Source organism: Ostrinia nubilalis, chromosome 6 (genome assembly GCF_963855985.1).
Source record: "Ostrinia nubilalis chromosome 6, ilOstNubi1.1, whole genome shotgun sequence".
Taxonomy (NCBI): Eukaryota; Metazoa; Arthropoda; class Insecta; order Lepidoptera; family Crambidae; genus Ostrinia; species Ostrinia nubilalis.
In genome coordinates, this window is record NC_087093.1 from 2,207,002 (window position 1) to 2,233,959 (window position 26,958).

The 26,958-nt window shown below is 36.9% G+C and overlaps 1 protein-coding gene across 1 annotated transcript in view; it reads right to left on the reverse strand.

The window, feature by feature from the left end:
• The window catches only part of LOC135072400 (CUGBP Elav-like family member 4), an 825,344-nt gene that overhangs the window by 364,419 nt on the left and 433,967 nt on the right, over positions 1–26,958 (reverse strand). The window lies entirely within an intron of this gene.

The window sequence follows — 26,958 nt, forward strand, 5'->3', positions numbered from 1 at the left end:
GGGGTTTCTTAGCATGAGGTTGGATGTAAAATAACTTGTAATTACGATTTAACACCTTTGCTGCGGCAGTAACTTTCTAATACTTTCCATTCCTTCGGTACAAGGTCAGTAAACCTGGTATTAAAACTTACATTGTGGCGGCACAAGGCTTAAAGACCTTGTAATATTTAAGATATATTAATTTTATTTTTGGCTTCATGTTAATAGATATTGTGTTTTTTTTCTTTGAATATTAATAATAATGCATTTATTGACATACACCTGAAGGCGTTCGTGAATAACTTGTTTAGTATAAAAATTATAGCTATATTCAAAATACAAGGCTTATGCACCCTGTACCGCACTGAAGTAGGGAAGTCTGGTGGGTATTCTAGGGATGTGAAATACAAATATCGATAGTTTAAATTAAGTTTTAATAAAAATTTAAAAAAGTAACAAACAAAGATGTTTTAATAATTTAGTCTAAATATTTTACAAATAAGACATACGTGCATAAATACTTAAATAAGCTATATTTAAAGAAAACATATTATTAGTTACAACTTCAAATGTTTGTCACGAAAAACATTATTTAAATTAGCAATAAATCGTGTAGCAAATTAAATTATAATCAATTTGCAGTTTTGATTTTGTTTGTTTCTCTTGACGCCATGTCGACATGTGCGTTTCTTACGAATGCGAGGCAACACTGGCTGCACGAAGCTAGCGTAGAGTGCGGTACCAGGTGCGCAGGGTACAAGGTGCTTCGACCTGGTTTCGCATTGTGAAGACATTTTATTACTTCCGTGCGGTACCAGGTCTAAAAACCTGGTATTAAGATAGGTACATCATTGGATTCTATTTTAAGAATACATCATAGATATATATTCATCACTTTCCTACACCGGACCCAATTGAAGTTATGCCTTTCGCACGACAAGGAAGACTATAATTTTCTTAGCCGCACGGTAAGCGAGACGTACACAAGGTCTATAGACCTGGTTTCGCACTCAACGTGTTAACAAAGAATGGTGTAATTCAATCCGGCGACTTAGATCGTGGACCAAGTTATGAGTGGGCCCAGTCGACGGAAGACTCCCATTTAGTAAAACTTTATATTGTAATACGTCATACAAAATGACATTATGTATTGGACAGTTTGTAGTCTCATCATCAAGCTATAGATAATTTTTTTTAGTAAAAATATCTCAAAATCTCGATCAAAACATACTTGAAAGTTCCTCCAGTGCATTTGCAATCAAGTGCATTCATAATACCGACGCGTCTGTAAATTGCAGCTTGCATTCCAGTTATGCTTCCCGCGGATCTTGCGTCGGATGCTAGCTATTGAAATAGTGCTAAGGTGTTGCCATTTTTTAATATGGTGTACGGAAAGTACTGCAACGAGTCAAGGAAAAGAAATAAAGATATTTTGTCTGGCTGAGAAGGTCATATCTAGGTTTTTTGTACGGGCTTGATAAGATACTGACTAAAAGAAACCATACAGATGATTAATGTATTTAGTATAAAGGGCATAATTAATTGTCTAAGTGGACCTAATTAAACGCATGCATGACAATGGATTAGGACGTTGTTAATCTTTATCTCAATTTGCCTTATTTACGTATTCTAATATTGTTTTTGCTGCCTAATTCATTGTCAAATTTATTTCATTGGAAATCTTTTACACACATAGGTAAACACATACGTCTAACAGAACAAATATCATTAGCCAAATTATTAAAGTCACAATTACTGTTCCATCATGGACGTTGCTTCAAATAATATTGAAACATGCTCAGTGTGTGATGGGCTTTACAGCAAAACAAATTACGAGTGCCTCTTCCTAGACATGCTACTTTCGCATTGTGGAGGATGCAGTCAGTCGGGTCGCGGATGCAAGCGATTGAAATGTGGTCTTACATCCTACGTAGTTAAGACTACTTTACTTATAAGGTTGTCACGTAAATGTCTGTGTATCAAGCTTTGAAAATTATTATGAAGATGTGAACGCGATTCAAACAATGACAAGAATAATACACGTTGTTATAGGAAGGGAAAAATGGGTTTTTCATCGGCTTTTCTCATTAATGAATGACAAAATCAAGTAAAAAATGAATATCAAAAGTTAGGAAAAGTTTGCAACAATTAGTGCATTAAAATATTAATAGTTCGACTGAGTTGCACCAACTTACTTTAACGGTAAATAAGACAATAACCGATGTTTTTTGTATGGAGTTTGACACGTTTCTGACGTTGTTAAAGCTAAAGGTGCAACTCGGCCTTAAAGTTACACAGCAAACGCGGCTGTCTAGGCTTGTAAGTCAGGAGTCAATATTATCAATAAATGAAAAATGAAAATGAAAATATTTATTGCCAGATCAAGTAGTACAAAACAAAAGACAGACATCCACACAAAAAATTTGCTCTTCGAGAGTAAGACTGGGTTGCACCATCTACTTTAACTTTGATAAACGTCAAAAATCTGTCAAACTCCATACAAAAAACACCGGTTATCATTATAGTTACGGTCAAAATTAGGTGGTGCAACTCAGCCTTAGTAAAACTTTTAATTAGAATCAAATTATAATTGGATTTATAAACGTTAAAGTATACACTCAACCCTTTTCAGTGCAACTAGAATCTTGACGTTGTGAAACTAATTTGTTTAAATGGAGATCTCACCCACCTTACGAGGTAGGCACTAAGGGTTAAAACACACTCGCTACTTTATAAAAATATCAAAAAGATATTATATTAGAACATTGTAGCTGTAATAACAACAAATACTTTTTTCATTTTCAACATTAATGAAAGTTCAGAGAGAGCGCGGCACCCACCGTTGCTCTCGCCTACAATATGATTTTAAATATTTATTGTAAAAAACTTTCTGGATATTTATTATGTACTCAATGTGGCTCTTAAACGGTTTGGTATAACCGGTTAATATTTGATTTAAGAAGTCGATTTGTATGTTTGACTATAACCATAGCTTTTTTCTTTGATAAAATAATGGATGAGTAGATAAAGTAAGATGCAAATGCATGAAGCATCACCATTCGCAATTCTAAACCCACTAGCAAACATAGGCTAAACAAATAGCGGTTTCAAGCTAAACGTGAAGTCACGCTGACGTATACATGCGGCTTGACAGCTGCCGAGTGACGCCGCAAGCACACTCGCCATCAAACTGTGAACACGTCACACCCAGCTGCGCAAATTTACCTGCTGCAGAGGCTTAAAAGTAGTTAGTGTAGTTTGGCCCTATTTCGCACAACAGTCCTTTACAACTCGCTCTACGTTGTAGAGGTATGAACGCTTCCTAATATACCGCAGGTATATTAATTTTGAGGTGTCGTAAGTGATATTTCTTAGTTGTGGTGTTGTGTCTGCAGTCTCCTCAGTGTTAGCATATTTAATCATTGTTCTGATGAGAGTTGCGAAACCTAAAATATTTAATATTATATCAGTTCTAAACAATCAATTTTATGAGAATTATGTATTTTTTGACAAACAATTGCGAATACCTACCAGTGAATCAGTTTAACCCTCAAATTTTGCGAAAACGAAAAATTTCATAAATTGTATTTAATTTATTATTATGTTATCTTTTAAAGCACTTTCAGAAGTTATGTTTATAAAATATGTTTTGAACCCTATACTGCTCAAATTATGATGTTCACTAGTTTTGTTTCTAACAAAAATAAGGATGTAAATTGCTCACAGCTTCATTTACAAAAACTTTACTTCGAAACACACTGTTATAATACCAGTAATTTCGCCGTTCCAGGAAGATGTGTAATATTCATTTTGCGACGAGCAAAACCACAGTACACGCTTCACGTTACAACGGGGTGAGAGTTTGCTAGTTCTTTTTGGGAAGCAAATCAATGCGTATCAAGCTTCCCTCTGTCTGGTTTTCAGCATGGGTAATTAGTGAAAATTGAGATTTCGGAATATCGAGAGTTTAAATTTTGTGTTGTGCTAAACAAAAATTGCCTTTGTTATGAAAAACCGTTGCAAAAAACCTAAATCCAGTGTTACAAGTCGGTCTTCTTTTAGGTTATAAACTTTGTTTTTGTCTCTGTATTATCATGTTGGGAAATGGAAAGGTCATCCTAGCGATGTCAATATTAAAACGGCTATTTGTTCCAGTAGGGTTTCCAAAGTACAATACTAGGCATAAAAATTCATCCCCATATCTATGGTCAACAGGAAGGGTGTAGGCAAAATTTTCAATTTCCTTCTGGTATTCTGGGAGTCGTTTGTCATTCTTGCAGAGGAGATGAAATGATGATAAAAATTTAAGGCTGAACCTTATTTAGACGTAACAATAACAATAACCGGTGCTTTTTGTATGGAGTTTGACAGATTTCTGACGTTTGTCAAAGTTAAAGTTAGATGGTGCAACTCAGCCTATGAAATTAACAGAGTGTTTTACCTAATTACAAACTTCCTTCACCACTTATCGTTTTAGTATAGTTATTAACATCCTATATCACTAAGAGCAAGTTAATGTAACCTCAGGTAAGTTTTGCTTAGTTGAGATGCCTGAAATTAGTTCTGAGGTTTAGTCTGACTAATAACTCTAGTTGATGTGCCAATTTGTACTTTGCGTCGCAATTTATAGGTAATGTATGGGATCAAATTGTCATGCAGCTATTTAGTGAAACTATAATGTGGAATCTCAGCTTCAAATATTATGACGTTTTTGCTAAAACCAATTTATTTACAATACAGTTTTTTTTTTCAATTGCAGTCGTGATCGTTTATGTAATAACTTTTGAACATGCAATTAAAAGTAATTTATCGTATTTCATGTTGTAGCTTCATAAAATTATGCATTCACAACTGATTGTTTATTGTTTGTATTGATAAACTTATTCATTATCTTTTACAATGATGGATTGAAATCATCAGCTCGAACAAAACTCTACAATACCAATTTACATAATCACTTCTACAAATTAAACTGCTTTGATCCAAATTATATTCCGTGTAAAACAAGATATCCTCTTACACTTCCAAACATAAGAATCCAAACGGAAAACATAGCTCGAACATTCAAAAACGAACGGCGAATAAGCAAACATCGAAATGAGGAATTTAAAATTACAAATTGCCTGGTTATTTCCCACAATCGATTCGTGTCAGCCATTGTGGCAGGTAAAAATCGGAGTCGCTGCCAGCGGGGCGCGCCGGGCCGTAATCCTATATCTGGAGCGAGCCGCCATCGCTCGCGCCAAACATTAAAAAAGGGCGAAAATGACATTTCCAATTTTCTACTGTTGCCCTCCGGCAAATTCATTTTATTTGTAGGCACGGATTTGCGCGTGAGGATTGGCCGCGTAGTTGGCAATATTTCATTGCCGTCAAAGGAATTTCACCCCGCACTGGAGGCGACTTTATTAACGAATAATTTGAACTTCCTCTAAAAGGAATTCCTTAAGAAAATTAAAGAAATTCCGCGCTTTTTGATTCCGCCCTTTTTGGCAAATAAAAAATAAATGAGTTGAGTACCCCACGGAGACTTTTTTGACGAGTTTTAATATTTCATGGCATGCAGATGTTGCTGTTTATAAATTAACTTGTAAGATATTTATTCGGGGCATACATACGATATTATATTGCGATACCTTGAATAAATGTTTAATAACATCGATGAATGTTATACACCATAGTTTCTCAACCTTATTATCGCACGTTACAACGTCTATACTCGTCTATTATAGTACTCGTATTATGGCTAAATAAATTGACATGAATATTCAGAGTCCGTTTTACCGCTTCGTGTCAAAGTCCCTGATAGTGTATTAGAAACTTTGCTGACAGATAAACTATAACAAATATTTATTGTTAGATAATACATAATAATCTCTCAACTCAACAATGGGGCATGCTGAAAACCAGCGTCGTGGCCTTCTCCACCGTGGGCCACGGTATATGCTGAGTGGAGGGAGTCCCATTGCGATGGGCATCGCAATATTTATGTGCTATTTCTGTCTTTTTTTCCGTATACCTACCTTCTTTGTCCTTAACTAAGTGATGTTCATCGTTATAAATGTTTCTTTCTTTCAATCTGAATTTTCATCAGGCTCCGGTGAACTGGCCTTATGTGAAGTTACTCTTTTATTTCTTCTTCCTTGCTTCTAAGCTTCTCAAACCTCCGACACGAGCCCAAAATATGTTTGTCTCACCTTAACAGCCACGGCAAACAAGTTTTAGAACCAAAATGAATGACGGAACGCGTCACACAGATAGATTCATGTAATATTCATGACCGAGCCCGCGACGCGCCGTTGCCGCGGGAATTTGCTATAAAATTACTCCCATCTAATCATGTTAGTAGGGGAGGGGGGGGGGGGGGGGGGGGTCGTTGCAAACATTTCACCACTACATATTAAATATCAAAAGTTCCATTCGCGGGTGACACCTGCGATGTGATTGATGTGTAAAATGTATGATAACCGGAGATTCAAATGCCTACTTACTGGATAGCATTAATCCTCTTTATAATATGCTGACATTGTAGTAGTCAGAAGTGGTTCGGAAACGTGGCCTCTCACTATAGGCCTTATACAGAAGCTCAAAGCTGCATAGCATGCTATGTAGAGGGCTATGCTCGGTGTTTCTCTACGAGATCGAATCAGAAATGAGGAGATCCGTAAACGAACTAAAGTCGCTGACATAGCCCGAAGGATTAGCAAGCTGAAATGGCAATGGGCAGGGCACATAGTACGCAGAACTGACGGCCGATGGGGCAACAAGGTTCTGGAGTGGAGGCCGCATACCGGAAAACGCAGCGTGGGACGTCCACCTATAAGGTGGACCGACGACATCGTAAAGGTAGCAGGGAAGCGCTGGACGCAGGCCGCTACCAATCGATCAACATGGAAAGCATTGGGGGAGGCCTATGTTCAGCAGTGGACGTCCTATGGCTGAAATGATGATGATGATGATGATGTAGTAGTCAAAGTCACAACCCACATTAACCATCTATTTATTCAGTGGAGGCCTCGTACTCTAAGACACAGACAATCTTTGCCTACATTAGACACCAGTCTCCCACAATCTTAGTTGTATCGTAATTTAATAATAATCTAGTTGTACCAAATACACTTTTGTACTATGATAATGTGGTTAGAAAATAAACTTATTTACTAAACATTATTTAACATCACATTTCTATCTAAGCTGCACCATATAACTTTTACGGTTAAAGTATATGTATAACGATAACCGGTGTTTTGTATGGACTTTGACAGATTTTTACGTTTGTTAAAGTTAAAGTAAAATGGCGCAACCCAACCTAAGTTATCAATGTTTGTTTGGACATTTTCCAATATTTCAACTTCATTATTTATTCAAGATACTTTCACCACGTAAGTGTGGGAAAGGAAAAATAATTACCGTATACTCTTTCAAAACATGTTATCTAAGGCTGAGTTGCACCATCTTACTTTGACTTTAACAAACGTCAAAAATCTGTCAAACTCCATACAAAATACACTGGTTATCGTTATAGTCACGGTTAAAGTTAGGTGGTGCAACTCAGCCTAATATTCATACAAGTTTATATTTTAACCATTATAAATTAGCTGTAAGCAAACAAACTAGCTTAATCTTTAAGATGCTGGAATTCAATATTAACCCCGCCAAGCCTAATGCCCGCGATACACCGCAAGCTAAACATACTTAAGCTTACAAACTGCAGCGTCGTTCATACTCGGTTTCGAAAACTAATCAATGGCGAAGTTATGTGAACTAACTGAACTCTGAACGCTAACTAACCTGACGATAAACTTGCACTCTTTGCCCTTTTGACTGTACCTTCATCATCTTCTTTGTAATTTTTTTTGTGACGTCACTTTAGAGATGTCAGACGACAATAGACAGTCCGTCAATAAGTTCCTTGCCTTTCGTATCGTAGCTGGTTCCGCGTATAGACATTTACGTTAGATGAAAGCCATGTCCATCCTACACCTAATAAAGATTGTCCACCTATTCAGAGTATCACATGAAATTTGAAACGGTCTGAAAATGCTGAAGCAAATGTAACCTTTGTGAATCTGGCGACGTAAATTCAAAAACTGACCATGTGTGTGAAATCTTAAGTTGAAATACATTACACACGGTAAGATTTGGATCTACGTCAATGACCATGAATGTCCAACTTATGTGATAATCCTATAGGTTAGTAAGTAGACTCTAATATTGAATTATTGATGTCATCAATTTACAAAGCTTTTTTCTACAAAGCTTACATAATAGAAGATGTTTCTAAAAATATAAACTTCGTCAGACATAAAGTACTCATAATGTTTTCAATTCGTCTCCTAAATAAACAGCAGCAAATATTAAAACCAGCGCCAAAAATCCATTCATTCGAATCTAAAGTGTCTACATGAGAAAACGTTCGGTCGCACACAGGTCTGACACAAAACGTATTGTTATGACAAATCCTATTAGCCCGAGAATTCTGTTTTAGGAAACAATGTGCGAAAACTTTCAAACAACGGGTTTTAAGTTCGGACTGGCACACCCACCGTTCAGACTTAATAACATTCGGAAAGTTGTTTGTTTATTGAAAAACCGGCTCGCGAATTTTCTGAATCAGTCAGATGGAAAACAGAATTGAATATTGTTTTAGGTGTATTAAAAAGTAGGCAAGAGTGATTTGGGCGTTAAGAATGACTGTGAGAACCTATTTATTAAGCTTTTATAGTATTTTTCTGAAAAAACACATTGAAAATATCTTTAAGTGTCAATTTTTAAATATGAAAACGACTTGTTCGGCTAGTTAGGTTATTCTTATCCATCCTACCTTATCCAATTCAAAAGTTCAACTGGTAAAGTTACATCATCAAGTTAGTACTAACTCAGACATCATTTCAGTCGTTCAAAATAATCACCTATCGTAGATATTGCGCTTGAAATACATATTTAATAGACTTTCACCGGCTAGAATAGTTTACCCTCAAATGAAAAAAAAACTAAAAACGCATTCCAACATCAAAAATACCATGTCGATTTCACCACGGACCCCCAAAACTTTCAGCGATGTTCACAGATCGCTGGATCGCGATTCCGACATCCATGTTTTGGCGATGCGTAATGGGGGCCACGGTTCGATTGTTGGGTCACACAAAAAGACCGTGAGAACCACGCCGGTGGGCCATCATGTAACTTGTTTAAGGTATGCCCAAACAACTGTCAGGATTTGTGACCGACGTGACTAGCGTTGTTTCGCGGACGCGTTTTTTGAATAGTACTTACGTATTTGTATTTGTGTGCTGGTGGAATAATAATTGTTTGGGACTTTGTGGTCGCCACCAGTGGGACTAAGCTGTGAAATAAAACGAAACGCACAGATGTTTTTTCGTTGGTTTAGGTTATTATGATGCTGGGTGTCGGGCAGTCTTCATAACGTTTTGTCTCTTTTAATTTTATGCAATATAATACTAACTGAAATAATGTGACAGCGATATGTAATATTTTTTAAATTTAAGTGACAAATTAATTGCAGTTACATTGATAAGAATAATGATTCCAAATTAACAACATAAAAATGAAAGTTCAAGTTCAAAAGCTTAAGACAGACAGACAATTTTGAAGACAGCAATAACCAAGTTAGAAGGAAGACAAAGTTATTTTTCAAAGTGTGTCCCAAACGAGAATTGAATCCAGGTCCTCCAAATCTACGATATCCAAATCTTTTAGACCATACAACACAATGTTGGTTTATTACTATGCCAAAAACACAGCGTAAACAAAACAACAAAAGCAAAACAATATGGAGATATAAATTAAAAACTCCGTGTTATTTACCACACATTCGGCTCATAAATAAGTAATTAAAGGTAGCAGTTAAATATAGGACCTAAATTCAAATTAAACCTCTGAGTTTAAAACGGCCCACCCATTCGGTTCTGGAGGACGAACAAATTCCTAACTTCCAGTCCAGTGCTTTGCTAAGCAATTTCAGCCTCTTTGATGTTCCCAAAGCGTTATAATATCTAGAGAATCGTTTGGACAGAAACACGGATGTCATTTTAATTTTGTTTGATCACAATCCGATCATGATCGCTTCTGTGACTAATCGGTTGGTTCATTTTCTAATGTAGGATGTACGATTGTCAATTTCCAATTAACGCGTTCTAATCGATGCAATGGGAGGATATTACAAATTAGGATCCGATTGTGCTGTGATGTACATAGCTAACTGTTGCTCATTTAACAGGCGAGTGGATACTAATTAACATTTGATCATCTAATATGTATACGAGTAAATACATGTAAGCTAACGCTCGTAACTACGTTCTCGTGAAAGTCAAAAGCTTTACTTTTTGAATATCGGTTGAAATTTTAATGACTGAAAGTGACTACTAATTTGAGAGGTTATATGTATAGAGATGAGAGATCAAAATGATTTAAGGTACTCTAAATTCTTGAACTTTGATATTTCTTTAGAAGATCAATCACACAAAATCACTCCGATTTCTTTTGAAAAAGTTGGATCAATGCATCACATCTCGACCGCTTTGATGGATATGCTAGCTCTTGGTATTGGCTACGTAAAAGCAGTAGTCAAGAAATCAACATGAATCCGTGAAGTCTGCAATAGACCTTATAAATTTTAAAATAATTTGATTTGAAATGGGTTTTCTTAACTTTCAGACACATTTGATAAGTTTCACCTAGACTTAGGCCTTAGGCTTAGGACATTCGAATTGAGAAAGTCTACCAAGTCATGGAGCCGTAAGAGGATGCAAATCTCATCAGTTCGTACTGGAGGCGCTAAGGTGAAGCGGTCAATCGAAGTGTCGCACGACTGACCTCAATCAATTGGACCTTCATGCCCCATTCATGTTGAACGCCCATGGCGTAGAAGCGGGAGCGGAAGCGATAGCGGGAATGGGAAACACACATGTACAGTCACGGAATGAAAAGGTTCGTCAGTTTTCAAATTGATTCCTTCAACGAATCGCGAGCACATATTACCTTTTGAAACTTTGTTACAGAATAATCTCGAGTTAGAGAAAATAATCTTTAAATGTTCGTCAGTAAAGTTCAAAATTATTCAGATCAAAGTTGTTTGACGATTTATCTTGTCAAGAAGATTATGATTGATAAACTAAAACCTTCTTGTTGGTTCAACCTGCCATTATTATTTCTTTTAAATAAAAAAAAACTATTGTCAATTGGTCAATGTCATCATTGCATTGCACTGATAGGATAGAAAAATAAACAAGCAAAACCTTATTCGTTAGCAAACGTCATATTTATTTAAATGTTAGCAGCACTGTTTCTTGCAATGTTATGTTGGCAGGTTTGACTCTTACAGTACCTAGTGCAAGCGAAAACCGACACTAAGGTGACGAACCTTTTCATTCCGCGACTGTACTTATATGATAGAGCTAAGGACTAAGGCGCATCGGTCAATCGAAGTGTCGCACGACTTACATTAATCAAATGGACCTTCATGCCCCATTCATGTTGAAAGCATGGGCGACATGGGCGTACACTGAAATAAATGTTGAGTTACGAGACTGCTAGAACGATTAGTAATTTACAAAGATGTCCCACGAACTAAGAAACTAATAGTGTGTATTTGGTTGGGTTTACCAGAATTCTGGTAATCACCACGAGGTATTTTTCCGTGTAGAAGCGGGAGCGGGTGCGGCCGCGGCAGCGGGTGCGGGAGCGAGAGCAGGGACGTGGAAGTAGGTGTAACCAGTGGGTTGTAATGTATCCATATCCATGATATAAATGCGAAAGTGACTCTGTGTGTTGAGTTTGAAAGTCTGAATCACTGGACTAAACTAATTTGGGACTTTAGAAAGGACATAAACAATAAGCATCCTTTTGTCGCAAAAATAAATCCCTAGTAGGGTGAAAAAGTAAAGGTTGTGAAACTTTATGATGTGTTCATCTTTTAATGTTAGCGATATGCTTTTCGTTACACTTTAAATACCTACTAAATAGTTTTTGTGTTGTAATACTAATTAGCCGACCGAACAATAACCTTTTGATAGACTGAAACCACGTAGATTCCTATGCAAAAGCTAATTAAATATTACAAAAATCTATGTATATAAAACCGGATGGTCACTGACTCACTCACTCATCACGAAATCTCAGAAACTACAAGGGCTAGGAGTCTCAAATTTTGCATGGAGGTTCCTTTTAGGATCCTATTATATCCAACGCTGACTGCGTTAAATTAAGACTTCAGAGAATCTAGTGAATATGAAGATTGCCATTTTTAGGGTTCCGTACCTCATAAGGAAAAAACGGAACCCTTATAGGATCACTTTGTTGTCCGTCCGTCCGTCTGTCAAGACCCTTTATCTCAAGAACGCGTGAACGTATCAAGCTGAAATTCACATGAAATACTCAGGTCTATTGTCCCTTTAAGCTGTGAAAATATCAAACTTCTAAGCCAAGCCAATCAAAAGATACAGCCGATTATGTCGATATTTTCAACAAATTTTCGACACTCGCAAAGGAATCAAAACCTACAGGATACTTCCCGTAAACTCAGAATCTTGAAATTTGGCATAAAGCATTGTCATATAATGCAAATATAGGAAAAATTGCGAAAATTACATTTTTTTAGTTATATAATATAATAAAAATATTTTAATAAAATGAAACTTACTACCTTATTTCTCACGAACGAATAAAGGTATCAAATTGAAATTTATACCAAATACCTAGATCTATTGTCCCTTTAAGAAGTAAAAAAATCAAACTTCTAAGTTAACGCGATCAAAAGATACAGCAGTTTATACCGACACCTTAGACGAATTTCCGTCACACGCTAGGGAATCAAAACCTACAAGGTACTTCCTGTGAACTCAGAATCTTGAAATTCGGCACGAAGCAACGTTATATAGTACAGATAAAGGAAAAATTGCGAAAATGATAAATTTGAAGTTATATAAAATTTAAAATATTATTTTTGCTTACATGACATAAAATATTTTTTTAATAATTATAAACTTACTACCTACCCTTTTTCACATGAACGCGTAGAGATATTAAAGTTGAAATTCATATCAAACACTTCTTAAATCTAATTGCCTCTAAACTGTGAGAAATTCTAAATCAACGCAAAAATTCAAAACGCTGAGGTAGGTACCTACCTATAATGCAAATATAGGAAAAATAAATAAATAAAAAATAATCATACCGCATATTTTGAAATTCGCCACTACTCGCAACGGAATCAAGTAAGTAATTTGATTTAATACGTCATAAATTGTAAACCGCTACGTTTGTACGGCGGAACCCTCGGTGTGCGAGCCCGACTCGCACTTGGCCGGTTTTTTCGGCAATAGATTAATCCCGATCCCATTATAATTCCCGTCATCATTACAGATCACATAAGTTACACGTAATGTATTACACAAACATACACGGCGGCCATTTGCCAGGCTGTCCGGCATAATGCGCTAATTAATTGGTAATCCGAATACAAAGCAAATCAATTAGGGGCAATTATTACTGAGGAGACGCTGTCAGTCTGTGGGTGACTTGCGGGGACATGGATGTGTTGTGGGTGGCATTACACTGGTATTTGTGAGTCTTAAAATTCTACTCGTAGTACTACGTCACAGGACTTATTGGTCAACTTGCATTCAATCATAAAACCATTCGAACACGCTAGCAAAAATAGAACATAAATATTATAAATAAGTAGCGGCCGTCCGCGACTTCGTACGCGTGGATCCCGTTTTACCCCCTTAGGAGAGGAGTTTCGTAAAATCCTTTCTTAGTGGATGCTAATGTCTTATTTTAGCTTATGGGTTGAAGTAAAAACTAAAGTCAGTAAAGCATCATTTTGAGTATTTCTGTTGTACTTCTAGTTCTGAACATGGACAAGACAAAAATCATGTCTAATGTCCGTGTTGCACCCACTCCTCTGAAGGTTGGAGACTCTACACTCGAAGTTGTCGACAATTATGTATACCTGGGACAAACAGTCCAGTTAGGTAGGTCCAACTTCGAGAAAGAGGTCAATCGTCGAATCCAACTCGGATGGGCAGCGTTCGGGAAGCTTCGCCATATACTCATGTCCGAAATACCGCAGTGTCTCAAGACGAAAGTCTTCGAGCAGTGTGTGTTGCCAGTGTTGACATATGGATCCGAAACGTGGTCGCTTACTATGGGCCTCATAAGAAGGCTCAAGGTCACCCAAAGGGCGATGGAGCGGGCTATGCTCGGAGTTTCCCTGCGTGATCGAATCAGAAATGAGGAGATCCGTAGGAGAACCAAAGTAACCGACATAGCTCGCAGAATTGCTAAAATCAAGTGGCAGTGGGCGGGGCACATAGCTCGTAGAGACGATGGCCGTTGGGGCAGGAAAGTTCTCGAGTGGCGACCACGGGCTGGAAAACGTAGCGTGGGCAGGCCTCCTACTAGGTGGACCGACGATCTGGTAAAGGTCGCGGGAAGAGCCTGGATGCGGGCAGCGCAGGACCGTTCATTGTGGAAAACCTTGGGGGAGGCCTTTGTCCAGCAGTGGACGTCATTTGGCTGAAACGAACGAACGAACTTCTAGTTCTACTTCTAGTTCTACTTTTTCTGAGCACTAGGTAACTTACAAAACTGAGTTCTTAACTTGATGTGGCATCGTCTGTGTAACTCTATTTGAAGGGAAAACCTGAAAATTTTAGAATAAGACCAGATTTACAACAATGTAACATTTCAAAGGCTGTTAGAGCATTCAAAGAGCGCAATAAGATTCTTTTAAGCTTGCAGCTTCACAGAAAGTATGTAAAGCTGGACGTGACCCGGGGCCGAGCCCTGACCTCGCGACCCACTGTTGGGTTTATACAAATCCCTGGGACATCCACTTGGGCGTTATTATGCCGACCTACTATTTTGTGAGTATGCTCAGTTGCAAACAAAACGAGTGTACGGATTACAATGTAAGGGAAATTATTATAAACAATAGCTTTATCTCAGAGCACTTCTTTACCTGCATGATAAGATCAGTTTTTATTCATAGATACACTTTATCACTTTTTATATTCCTACTTCCAAAAACAATTACATAAAATTAACCAAATATTGATTATTGGGTACGTTGATTAATTTGAAAATTATAAATAACTTGAAAAAATCGAACTGCCTAAGGCGGGAATTGAACCCACGACCTTCCGCTTGCCGGGCGACTGCTCTTCCAACTGAGCTACTTAGACACTGGATGAACCCGTCGAAATTTTCAAGTGTAATACGCTGTTACAGCCAGCGTTTGTTTCATCAATGTTAAGTATACCTACCCTACAATATATCGTGGGTTCAATTCCCGCCTTAGGCAGTTCGATTTTTTCAAGTTATTTATAATTTTCAAATTAGTTTGAGATGCGACTCTTAACGTTAAAAATTAAATAACTACGTTGATTAATTATTCGAAAGTTATGAAACGTCACTATTTTCCAATAAATAACCAATTAGTTAAGCTCAATGTTTTTAAAAACTTATATTACAATACCTACCGATAGAACCACTGCAAAAAATATGTATACTATTAAATATTGGACATTTTAAATATCCTTGGGTCCTGTTACATTGCATTGCCATCAAGGCTTAATTTACTTATCCTATCATATCCAATTCCTGTCTCATCCCAAGTACATACATATACATGTACATATCTACATAATACGCAGAAGCCGCCTTCAATTATACACAATTTGATGTCGGATAATTAGCCGCTGCAACCGTTGACGGCCAATTACCGCTTGACTACTTCATTACAAACTACGGCTTCGAAATTTGAAGCGACGAGATCAGTAAGCACACGTCATTGTCATTATTATCTGAATAAGGCGCCATTCTTTTTTCGGGGTAAAAATGCACTGAATTGCACCTAACCTGCGGGGACAGGGTTGGTTATGTGGGGATACCAAGTCAGAGAGACGAGGCACAGACCCACTAAAAATACAAAAATACCCCGGTAATCATTCGCCTTAAGTGAGAGGAACTGTAGGATTCCGAAAAAAGCCTTCACGACTACAGCTGAATAAAGAACTATGACCTAACCCAATGCTCTACATAATCATCATCATTTCAATCATAGGATGTCCAATGCTAAACCTAGGCCTCCCCCAATGATTTCTAGATTGGCCGGTTGGCAGCGGCCTGCATCCAGCGCCTACTGCCAATCCTATCATCATCAATGATAATAATATTATGACAGTTTCTTACCGTGGACTGTGGTATTGAGTACTTTATTTATAACTTTAATGCTCATAGAGTACAGAAGGTGAACTTAATGCCTTATGGAAATTTTTTCCAGTTAATTTTAGGGCCAAACTTCCTGTAAATTGCAACAAAAGTACTGTAAAATGCCGTAACGTGGGAAATATAATGTATCAATAATATCATCCCGTCTAGCGTGGTCATTGTAAGCCAAATCCTCTCCATTAAAAGGTCGGTCTGTTGCAATGGCGAGCATTAACACAGAACATGGCTTTAAAAGAAGTAACCAAAATCGACTCAAATCTTGAAAATTTAATTGTTTTCTTACCGTGAAATCCCAGAGCAATTTAGAACATTGTTTATCTCATGAGCTTACCGTTCTACTGTCACTACGTCCATTGTTGCAAACTACGCCTGAACTGAGCATGTATAGGATACTGAATTGTAATTAATTGTCAATTAGCTCTGACCTTTACTTGAACTTAGAATTAGAAGGGATGAGCGCAAGGGCAGGTTTTGTAGGGTAGGTTTACGGGTTAAGGGCGAAGGAGGTGGATGGCGTGAAGATTAGTGGGTTAAGAAAGATTACGTTGCCAAGATGTATAATGTTATGTTGCGAAATATTGCAGTATTAATACAATGTTATACGAGTATAATGTGAGATGTGCCTGTGATTGCCCTACCTTTGAACAAATGAGCTACATAAAATACTTGGGTGTGTAATATATTTAAGTATGACATAATTAACTTGATCGCTAATACCCAGCATTAACATAGATGACATGTACTGAGTCATAACTTCAGTAGAACTCAGTGATAAGTGAGTCAGTAGTTTGAGTGTAAAAAACAAGTTATTACTAGAAAATATGAGTTTTACATACTTTCAAGAACTTATAAGCTGAAAAGAACTTTACTAAGAGTAGTATAGATAACTAATTCTATTAACCACTTCCAAAACAAAACAGCAACCGTTCGATGACGTCGCATTGAGTATGCTTTATGCATACTAAATAAAAAATGAAGCTGAAAGACGGAATGGGTAAAGAAAAAAGACTCCATAAGAACAACGCTAGAACAAAAATACGCTAATGTAACGAGTATTAACATGAATAATAAAAAAGCAAGGTTCAGTATCATAAAGTGATGTTATAGAAGTAATGGGAGGAAAAACGTCCCGAGGGGCCAGAGGGTTCGTAGGAAGTTAACAATATAGTTAAATATTTACCTGGAAGTGATGGGTCCAGTTTTGAATGTGATTTCAGATGCTGAAACTTACTGAAAATAAACAGTGGGTCGAAATTGAAACTTTGTCGAAAGTTTACTTGGAAGATAGTTGTTTCAATATTCTTTGGTAAGTATTCAGTTTAAAGAATTGACAAGTACTATCAAGTGAGAATTGTTTTAATAAATATTTGTGCCTGTGGTGTTCATTCATGCGCATTTAGAAAAAAAATATGCTTTTAAAAAAGGATTATAAAAATAATTTAAACGTGTATTTTTATGTTTATTTACCTAACCTGCTAAACAACTTTATAACTTCCCTTTTAATACATTTTTGGAGTTTCTTTTACACATTAGTCAATTAACAACGTCATTTTTATCTAAACAAAAAACGAAACCTTATCTGCACTGAAAATATGAAAGAAAAATCAACTCCAAAATACCCAGAACCTATTCCAGCGTCACTAACTCCCAGACCTATAGAATCTGCTCTCAGGAGTATGGGCAAATTCAATCTGAAGGCTCCACTCCCAAATCACCTGAACACTCTGCGGCGTATCTGGTTCGCTCCAAATCTAATTTGGATACATTTTCTTTCATTTCAAAAGTTACATCGTATGCCTTTAATGCCGGTGAAGAGACATGATCGATGCGTAGGGCAGGGACTCGTAATTTTGCCCGAATGCCTATATGGCAAACTGATACCTACGCTACAGTGCTTAGGTATGTACCTAGTTTTTTAGTAAAATATGTAGAGATGCCCAAGAAGATGTATTTCGAAGGTATTCCGAGGAGACTTAAGACGATCCTTTTTGACTAATACAAAGTTTTGAGTCAACAAAGTTATAATAATGATAACCTCAGCTGGTGTTTTATCGTAACTTTGTAGAAAATATTACTTCAAAATTAAATGGCACATAAGTGAATCTGCATAAAAACTAAACTTGTGATGTAGGAAAACTATCTGAATATTATCGTTGACTTCACAAAATGTATTCTGATAAAACAAAAACTTTTAAACTAAAAAACAGGACCGGTCTTTGTGGAAATCCTTGGGGGAGGCCTTTGTCCAGCAGTGGACGTCTTTGAGCTGAAATGAACGAACGAAAGAAAACAAAAACGCATCATGGTGACAGTTTTGTTTTTATTCTCTGGATAGTTCATTGACTTAAGCATATCCACTGTAAATTGAGACGTATAGATCTTTTCTTCGGGCAAAAATTGGCTGTTATACTAGCCTCTCATATTGCTGCTATACATCTTGCTTTGTCCCATTCCGTGTGGAGAGACGGCACGACACTCGCATACTGATGCGTTACTTTTAAAATAAATTTATTACTACAGCCCTGGATAGTGCGGTTTTGTCAAATAAAGCATCGTCGATAAACAGAGTGTGAATGTTTTAGAACTCAAACATCTAGTTTATTTTTTCAATAAATAATAATAATAATATAATCTTTATTTAAGCAAGACAGATTTACAAAAAAACGGATTGACAGTCTTAAGCTAATTACATGCTATGGTGGATTGTGAAGAAGTGTTGGTAGCGGTTCTCGCACTAGGTATGCACATGTATCGCGAGAAACCAAGTAACATTCTGCCAAGCAATTTTTATGCGGGTGGACTGAATTGACGACTGCCTTTGGGTAATTTACTTACATAATACAAATTTACAACAACAAGCAAATTATACAAGAGTGGAGATATATTGTATGAGTGTGTGTGTCAAGTAAGTAAAAAGCTTTATTTTGTTATACCTAATGTAAATTTAATCGTATCAGTTACTCAAGCTATTTCTCTAATTAATTACACGAACGTGATTAATTTGTAACATTAGTTTAAGTTCAAACAAAATCGCATTTCTAAACATAGCACTAGCATTAAATTTAAGTGCCATTCCATTTTACGTTGAAACCGTCTGAGAGTTAGTATAAAAGTTCAGTGTAAAATCTATCGAGCCATCGACATTTACTATCGACAGCACTACCCAACGGTCGGCGAATAAGAAGTAATGAGTTTTCTTTGCATCGCGAACCTGACTTCTAGCCGCGATCACTAAACAACTTTTTTTTATTTTGTCTCGATTCTCTTCATCAAGGTTCAGGCGACAGTTAACCGAACTTAACACTGTGGTATCTTATTTAATTGGAATAGGTGTTAGTTTGCAACAAAAATGTATAATCTGATGTGCTGTTGGCTGAATATTAACCAGCCTTAGAGTTGTTTGTTCCGCCACTGCTCAACTGATTAGAAAATCCAAAAATAAAATATTTTACCTTTTGATGCCACCGGAACTATTCCCTCCTCTCGTTCACACCCCTGCAACTTCTGTGTAGCCAGGATCTACAGCTTGACCGCCAATAAAAACTAAACCAGTGAAGGTCAAGTTTGTCCTGGGAGAAAGTTAACTGTCATTGGAAATTACCAGAAGAACATAGGATTTCGAAGTTCCTTTTGATGCTACTATGCAAAATTACAAGCCATTTTGATCAGACTTGACGTGAAAGATTACAGAAGAAATATTTTGCGACTGTAATATTTTCTTTGAAATGAATTTATAATCCCATTGACGTTATCCTGAAATATGGTGGAATTGAAGGTTTGAAAGCTTTTGAGTTTGTCCTTCAATATTTGACTTTACTTATGTTTAAATTTATTTAGCTGGTTGTTTTTCTTTTGGAAGTGGGTCATTCGGTGTCCTCGTGCAATTTAATATGATTCTGAAGACGGAGTTTACAAAACTTATTAATGTTTTCGCAAAGTTATTTTTGCAAGTTCAAATCAAACAACTTAAAAAGTGGCAAGGGAACGTCCCTACTACCTACCGAAATTTGCTACATAAGATTTAACTTTCACTAGAAAGAAAAAGCTGTGAACTATGACAAAAATCGTGTTTGAAATATTTGTAGTTTCTAATGAAAAATTAAAATGTCAATAAAATCTATGTGATGGCCGTTGTGGAAACCATTGGGGGAGGCCTATGTTCACCAGTGGACATCCTATGGCTGAAAATGATGATGATGAAACTATGTGACTCCCCAACCCGTTTGGCTAGCGTGGGGAGTATTGGCAAAATCTTCCATTTGCCTCTGAAAAAGAGGGTCGTGCTCCTTCCTGCAGTGGAGACTAAATGATCTGAAGATAATGAGGATGTGAAAATGCCTTCATTACTTTAAAACAAATTTGTGTGGGCTTGTAAAGTTAATTTAATCCCATAATCAGCCATTCAAATATAAGTCTAAAGGCACATAAAATAAAGTCTTAAAATAAAATTCTGTTAGTCAAACAAAAACCATGAACAATTCGCCACTGCAGCGGCGACACGCCATTTGTTAAATATTTGTATGCGGGCGGGCACTTCGCGCTCACTTTTCTTACTTGCCGTGACGAGCTCGCTTCAGACGGCTGCGAGCTACTGAGCTACACATGCGGCCAAATATAGGGCGTAATTGAAATAGCGACTCCTATGTTAGTGTAGTTGGGAAGCTAAAATCACCCTTGCTTTCTTGAACAGTTTCACCGGTATTTTTTACATTTTAGCGTACTGGATTCCATAGAAAGTTTTTAGATCTAAGTATGAATAAGTTTGAAATAATTATTTTAGAAGTAAATAATGATTAAGACGTAGGTAAATTTTAAAGTGATAAAAAGGAGAACTTATACCAATATTTATAAATAGCTAAGAAAGAAATAATATTTTTCGTTAATGTCAATACAATTTGGGAGTGAAAATTTCAAATGGTGTGCACTCAAGAGCGAACTCTCTTGTCCGTAGCGTGTCACTATGAATTAGTTCGGCGGCACATTGGCGTGTACAGTCCACGGCACATCTGGCTATATTTCTGTTGTAAAATAGCACGTACAACTACCACAGGAGACGCCACAATGTAGACTGTACCGCTCGTTGCTCAGCTCAGCTTGCTCCGCTCGAATTAAGTTTCGCTCGTGCGGCGCTCGCTCGTGACGCGCTGATTGAAAGGCATCTGTGTACGTGCGCTCTTATCTATTGTTGTTCGACAGCTCTTGGGAGGAAATGTGTCGCAATGACAAACGATTTGTATGTGCTGAAGCTAGAGCGATGTCAAGTACTACTACAGGAGGAACATTTTACGTGCCTACAAAATTAAAATAAATATATTTACCCCCTTGTTAATTAAAAAGTTACGCGTTTGTTGTATACTATTTTAAAATGACATTCCCTCACTAATTGTCATTTTAAAGTAATGTTCACATTGTGTAATTTTTATTAGAAAAGGGGATAATCTTTTTAAGGCTGATTTTCCAACCGTCGAATATCATACAGTTAACAAAAGGCGACAATGGTAGGACGCGATGACGTATCAAATTTTAGTTCACGTATCAATGGAATAAAATCGAAATAAATTTTATCAATGAAAACCGAGAACAATATAATAAAGTCAGCGACCTTCCTTCCCTTTGCGAAACTTAATATCGTCTGCGAACACCGCCAGTGCACATATTTAAAACGATAGGATAACTCGTAAACCCGGTTCAACATAACTACTAGTGATTCAGTACAGAGATCCATATAAATAACAATGTCCATAGTATGTGATATATCGTTTATGAGCAACTTAAGTGCGCTATTGTCGTTTTCGTATCACCCGTTCCGTAGTTTATTGCTGGGTCCATAAAAATGCAGCGAACGGCGCACGGTTCGGCGAGCGATGCGGTGGGTCTGCATCTTCATCTTCATCTTCGTATTTGGGTAAGATGTGGCTTGCTATTCAAGGTAGGTATACACTGTGGCATCTTACGTCGTTGGGATAAGTGCGATTTTGTAAAAAAATAAATTTAAAAGAAATCTGGTGAGTAGTTACAAATTCAGCGGTAAATACCTTTTGTTCAATGGTAGGTAGGTATATAATTTGGATTTGATGAAGTTATGAAGTCGGTTAAAAACTTGATCAAATGACACACACTTGACAGAAACAGTTTGTCATGGTTACATAAATTTTATAAGTTAGGTACCTTTAGGTAACTTTTCAGTATGTCAAATTTTAAATATACGCTCAGTTGAAATTCCATCCTTTTTATTGAAATAATGAGTTTTATCATCATAATAAAGCTTAATTTCCTTATTTATTTCGGAATCCAGGCATTGGAGAAAACAATGAACACAAAATATCCCGAAAATGAGGGTTAATTTTATGAAATATTTAATATAAATACTTCTCAATTTTACGGCGATCTCAATGAGATTTTAAAATTTCGTATTACAGTGGTTTCGATGTGAAATGAAATTTAAAATTTCGCGCTGACCGCGATTCTCCCTGAGGCGCCGTGTCAGTTGCCTGCTATCTGCTGTCAGAATTGTTAATGTGGTTCAAATCAATGGATTCAGGAATATCTGATAATATAGGTAATACTTATAAATTTTTAATATTTTTCCAAAAAAGGGTTATTACACCCTTTTTATTACCACTTTATTCGTTTAAAAGTGTCTAAAAAGACACTGTTGTTAGTGAGAGAAATATAACATTTTAATGTATGTACGTTTTAATATGCACAGGATAAGGGTAGCACTCAATTTTTGAATTGCTACACACTATTTATACAAATTATAATAAACAATATTGATCTGTCAATAAATTGCCACTGCTAAAGGCAAAAAGCAGTAGAGAAAATTGATGCGGTTTTCTTTCCTTGTTGTATGACTCTACATCTGACTCTGAACGAACCGTTAGGCCTATGTTACTGCAGTTTGACATTAAATGTGTCTTTAAGACTAAAATCGTCACCAATACTTCCCAGTCCCAGACCTCTACATTTACAAGACCGTTAATTTCATTGATCCACTCGCCCATCGGCAGCTCATAATTGAATTCTCAGGAACAAGAGCCGTCACAGAACAGTCCGCAGTCTCCGACCGCGCGGCGAAGTGCACACTAACTTGCACAAATGTTTGCCGGAGTGTAGGCTATCCTTGATTTGTTAAAATAGGATATAGAATTGCTAAAACCAAGTGGCAGTGAGTAGGGCACATACTAGTAGCTCGTAGAGACAATGGTTGGCAGAAAAGTTTTCGAGTGGCGACCATGGGCCAGAAGACGTAGCGTGGGCAGGCCTCCCACTAGGTGGACAGACGAACTTGTGAACGTCGCAGGAAGTATCTGGATGCAAGCAGCGCAGGACTGATTGTTGTGGAAATCTTAAGGGGAGACCTTTGTCCAGCAGTGGACGTCATTTGGCTGAAACGAAGAGACAGTGTCTTGACTTGAACGCTGGTCTCTGGGATTGTTGGTTGGTTGATGAACTAACTACAAAAAGATAGCTGGCAGTGGCTGGATAAAAAAAAGTTAGAGGTCGTGCTCTTAGGCACTTTTTGGAAAAAGCTTTCATTCAACAACAGTCAGCAATATACTTCATGATGAAGAGTACGAATTATGGGAACCAACAAAAGATCAATTTCACAAAATTGTAGTAAGAATCATTCTCAAAACTTCCACGATAACCTTATCACGTCAACCTTTTTTAATATACCGTTTTGCTATTTTTTATCCCATAAAACCTGGCAGCTTGAAAACTCGTTGATTACTGGATTAAAAAGCCGATAACCGTTTTAAAATCTCCATTATACCATGGCACTCATTAACGAGGAAAGTGTGTCAGTACCTACATAAGTCATGTTTTGGCCAAGGTACCAAATATCCTAAAAACCTTCATTCAAGTATTGTCTGTCTCCCCGTCCTGGGGGGCTTATAGGGCCCACCGTGTCCTCGTCTTAGGGAGCTTGTAGGGCCCACCGTGCAGGCGGGCAATCGGGAGGGGCTATGGTAGAAAGGGCTTTGTCCAAAATCCCAGTTTCCCCCCAATTATGGCGAGTGACGGAAACATCGGGGTCTTTTTAATGGGTATGCCTCGTCCTTCTGATTTGGTGAGCCCACATAGCCTACCTTGTCCTCGCAGGGTAGGTGCGCGATTCAACGCAATTTTTTCCCCGTAAAAAAAAGTATTGCGAGGATTCAATTTTTTTAGTCCTGAAATAATGCCAAATCATGGTGTTCGTAGTCCACAGGTTGAAGTTCATCGAAGTGCAGTGGTCTCACGGTAATCAACCTAAGATACCGCAGCCTGACGATGTTTGCCGATCTGATTATATACGTAGCATTATTGTAAGTAAATACAAGGTATGACAGATTGGATGTAACTTAAGCATTAATCTAGATCAACATTCTAGATTCAATATCGATTTCGATCCTCAAATAGTTAATAATTATATTTTTGTGTCACTTCTTCTTGAATTACTACTCGTATGTAAACTTAATTTTTTGATTGCTATATTATCATTTATTTATGGTATCCTTCCGTTTGGCCAAATTACTTTTCGCCAAATTTCACTTCGCAAACAACTTATCGCCAAAGTATCATTTCCCAAATGAACTTTTAGCAACTGTACTTTTTGCAACTAATTCATTTGGTCAAATTATCATTTGGCAAAATTTTACTTGGCAAATGTTTATATAGCAAATGTTTTATTTTGCCAAATATTATATCCCAAATAATTTGTTTGGTCAAATTGACACTTCACATACTTACCCACCGTTACCCACAAATTAAAGCATAAGGCACATGATCATGGTTTTCACCATGTTAAAACAAAGAGATTGCAGAAAATAGTATGATTGCAAAAAGTAGGTATTGCAGAAAATAGTAGGTTAGGTTAGGTTAGAACAGTGACCCTTAATGCGCGAAGGCGAGCGAAGCGTGCCGCGGCAGCGGCCGCCGAGCGCTAGAATCACCTCTATTGTTAATTAATCATTAGGAAATTTCGATAAAAAGAATGAAATAAGAAAATTTATTAAGAACAAATTTTATATTAACTACTCACTAAACAAAATAATAACCACAAGCTAATTTGTATTCCATTCTATGCAACAATCAAATTATTTTGTAAATAGTTTATCGTGAAATATTTTTGCCAAATGAAACATTTGGCAAAACATACTTTGCCAAACAATAATTTGCTAAACAATAATATGCCAAAAACGACATTTGCGAATTAAAAGTTTGCAATAAGTTGTTTTGCCAAATGAGAATTTGCCAAATGAAAATTTGCGAAACGTTGTTTGCGATGTGATAATTTGGGAAACGTTTTTTGGCCAAACATTAGTAATCCTTTATTTATACTTATAAGCATTTATCCTATCACATGCTTGACTTATTGTGAGTTTTAAGTGCTACGCGGGTCGTAATCTTCAAATTCGTGCAATTAATATAATTATCACTACTTATTAAGTACTCCAACCAAGTATGAAGTTGAAATTAAACAGCACCGGCAAAGCCAAAGATATCACTTGATATCGAAAATTTGCTGAATAACTTCTTTTGATGGCATTGCCTGTAATCATACCCGAATTTAATCTTATAATTAGTTTGGTATCAACCCCCAAAGTTTCGATGTTAACGCCCTTAAAAACTTCTCAATCAGATATTGCAATAAAATAACTCCCAAGTTTACTTCTCAAGTTTCAACGTAAAACTGTCCTTACAAAACGAAACCGATAGTTCTTGCTTCGGCGAACAAACAGTTGAATTAGGAGTCTGTAGATCTTTATAGATTAACTGTTTATTTTACAAAGACGGGTCTCTTAAACCATCTGAAATGATAAGAAATTTTCTCAGCCTAACACTTTTTGTCATCCAAAACAATTTTTTCGTGGAAATGTTTCAGTATTTTTCAGCCGGCCCCACAAACTAGATTCTCGCGTTTTGCATAAAGAGAATATCAAAAATCACCACGTTTATTGAACAGAATCGAACTGGGAACCCGATGAAACGGGAGTAAATTAATAATCGTATTACTTTTTCAGTGGAATGCAAATATTTGATGATTGCGTTGCGGCGAGTGCTGAACGCCGATACTGGGGCACGCGGACGCGGCAGCTGCTGGATGCGACTGGGAATAAATAAACCAAGCTTTGAATGCAGAATGTGGAAAGATTTTGAAACGTGAAGTTGGTTGAGTTGTGAGCGAATCATATATCGATTCGCGGGCTGTGAGATCAAACATGTTCGGAATGAAACAAGGCTTGTTAAACAGCCTCAAGCCAGATTTTGAAATGCAAATTATTTCTGTACTAGATACGATTAAAACGAGAATGGTCAATTCTTCGATGAGATGATTAGGTAGTCTGGAATAACCATTTAAAGTCACAATATTTTAATCATAGCCATTATTGTAGGAATTTAAGATAACACAAGACAGTAACTAAGTAACAAGCCGTCACCATAACACATGATTGGGTTATTAGTTTGTTTCAAGCATATTAAATTACATAAATTAACATAATAATATACAATATTGATGAAAATAGTCTATCATCCAATAAAATGTATAAGCAAACGAAGACGTCGTATCCAGAACTAAATAATTCCTTGCCCTGGTGACGAACGCTGCAAGCGTAATTTGTGTAACATTCATAATCGCTTCCCCTCACTTCCACAAAGCATTCGTATCGTGTTTTGATTGATTTTTCCGTACTTTCAAACGGTGGGTTTGAATCGGAAAATAGTACGATATTT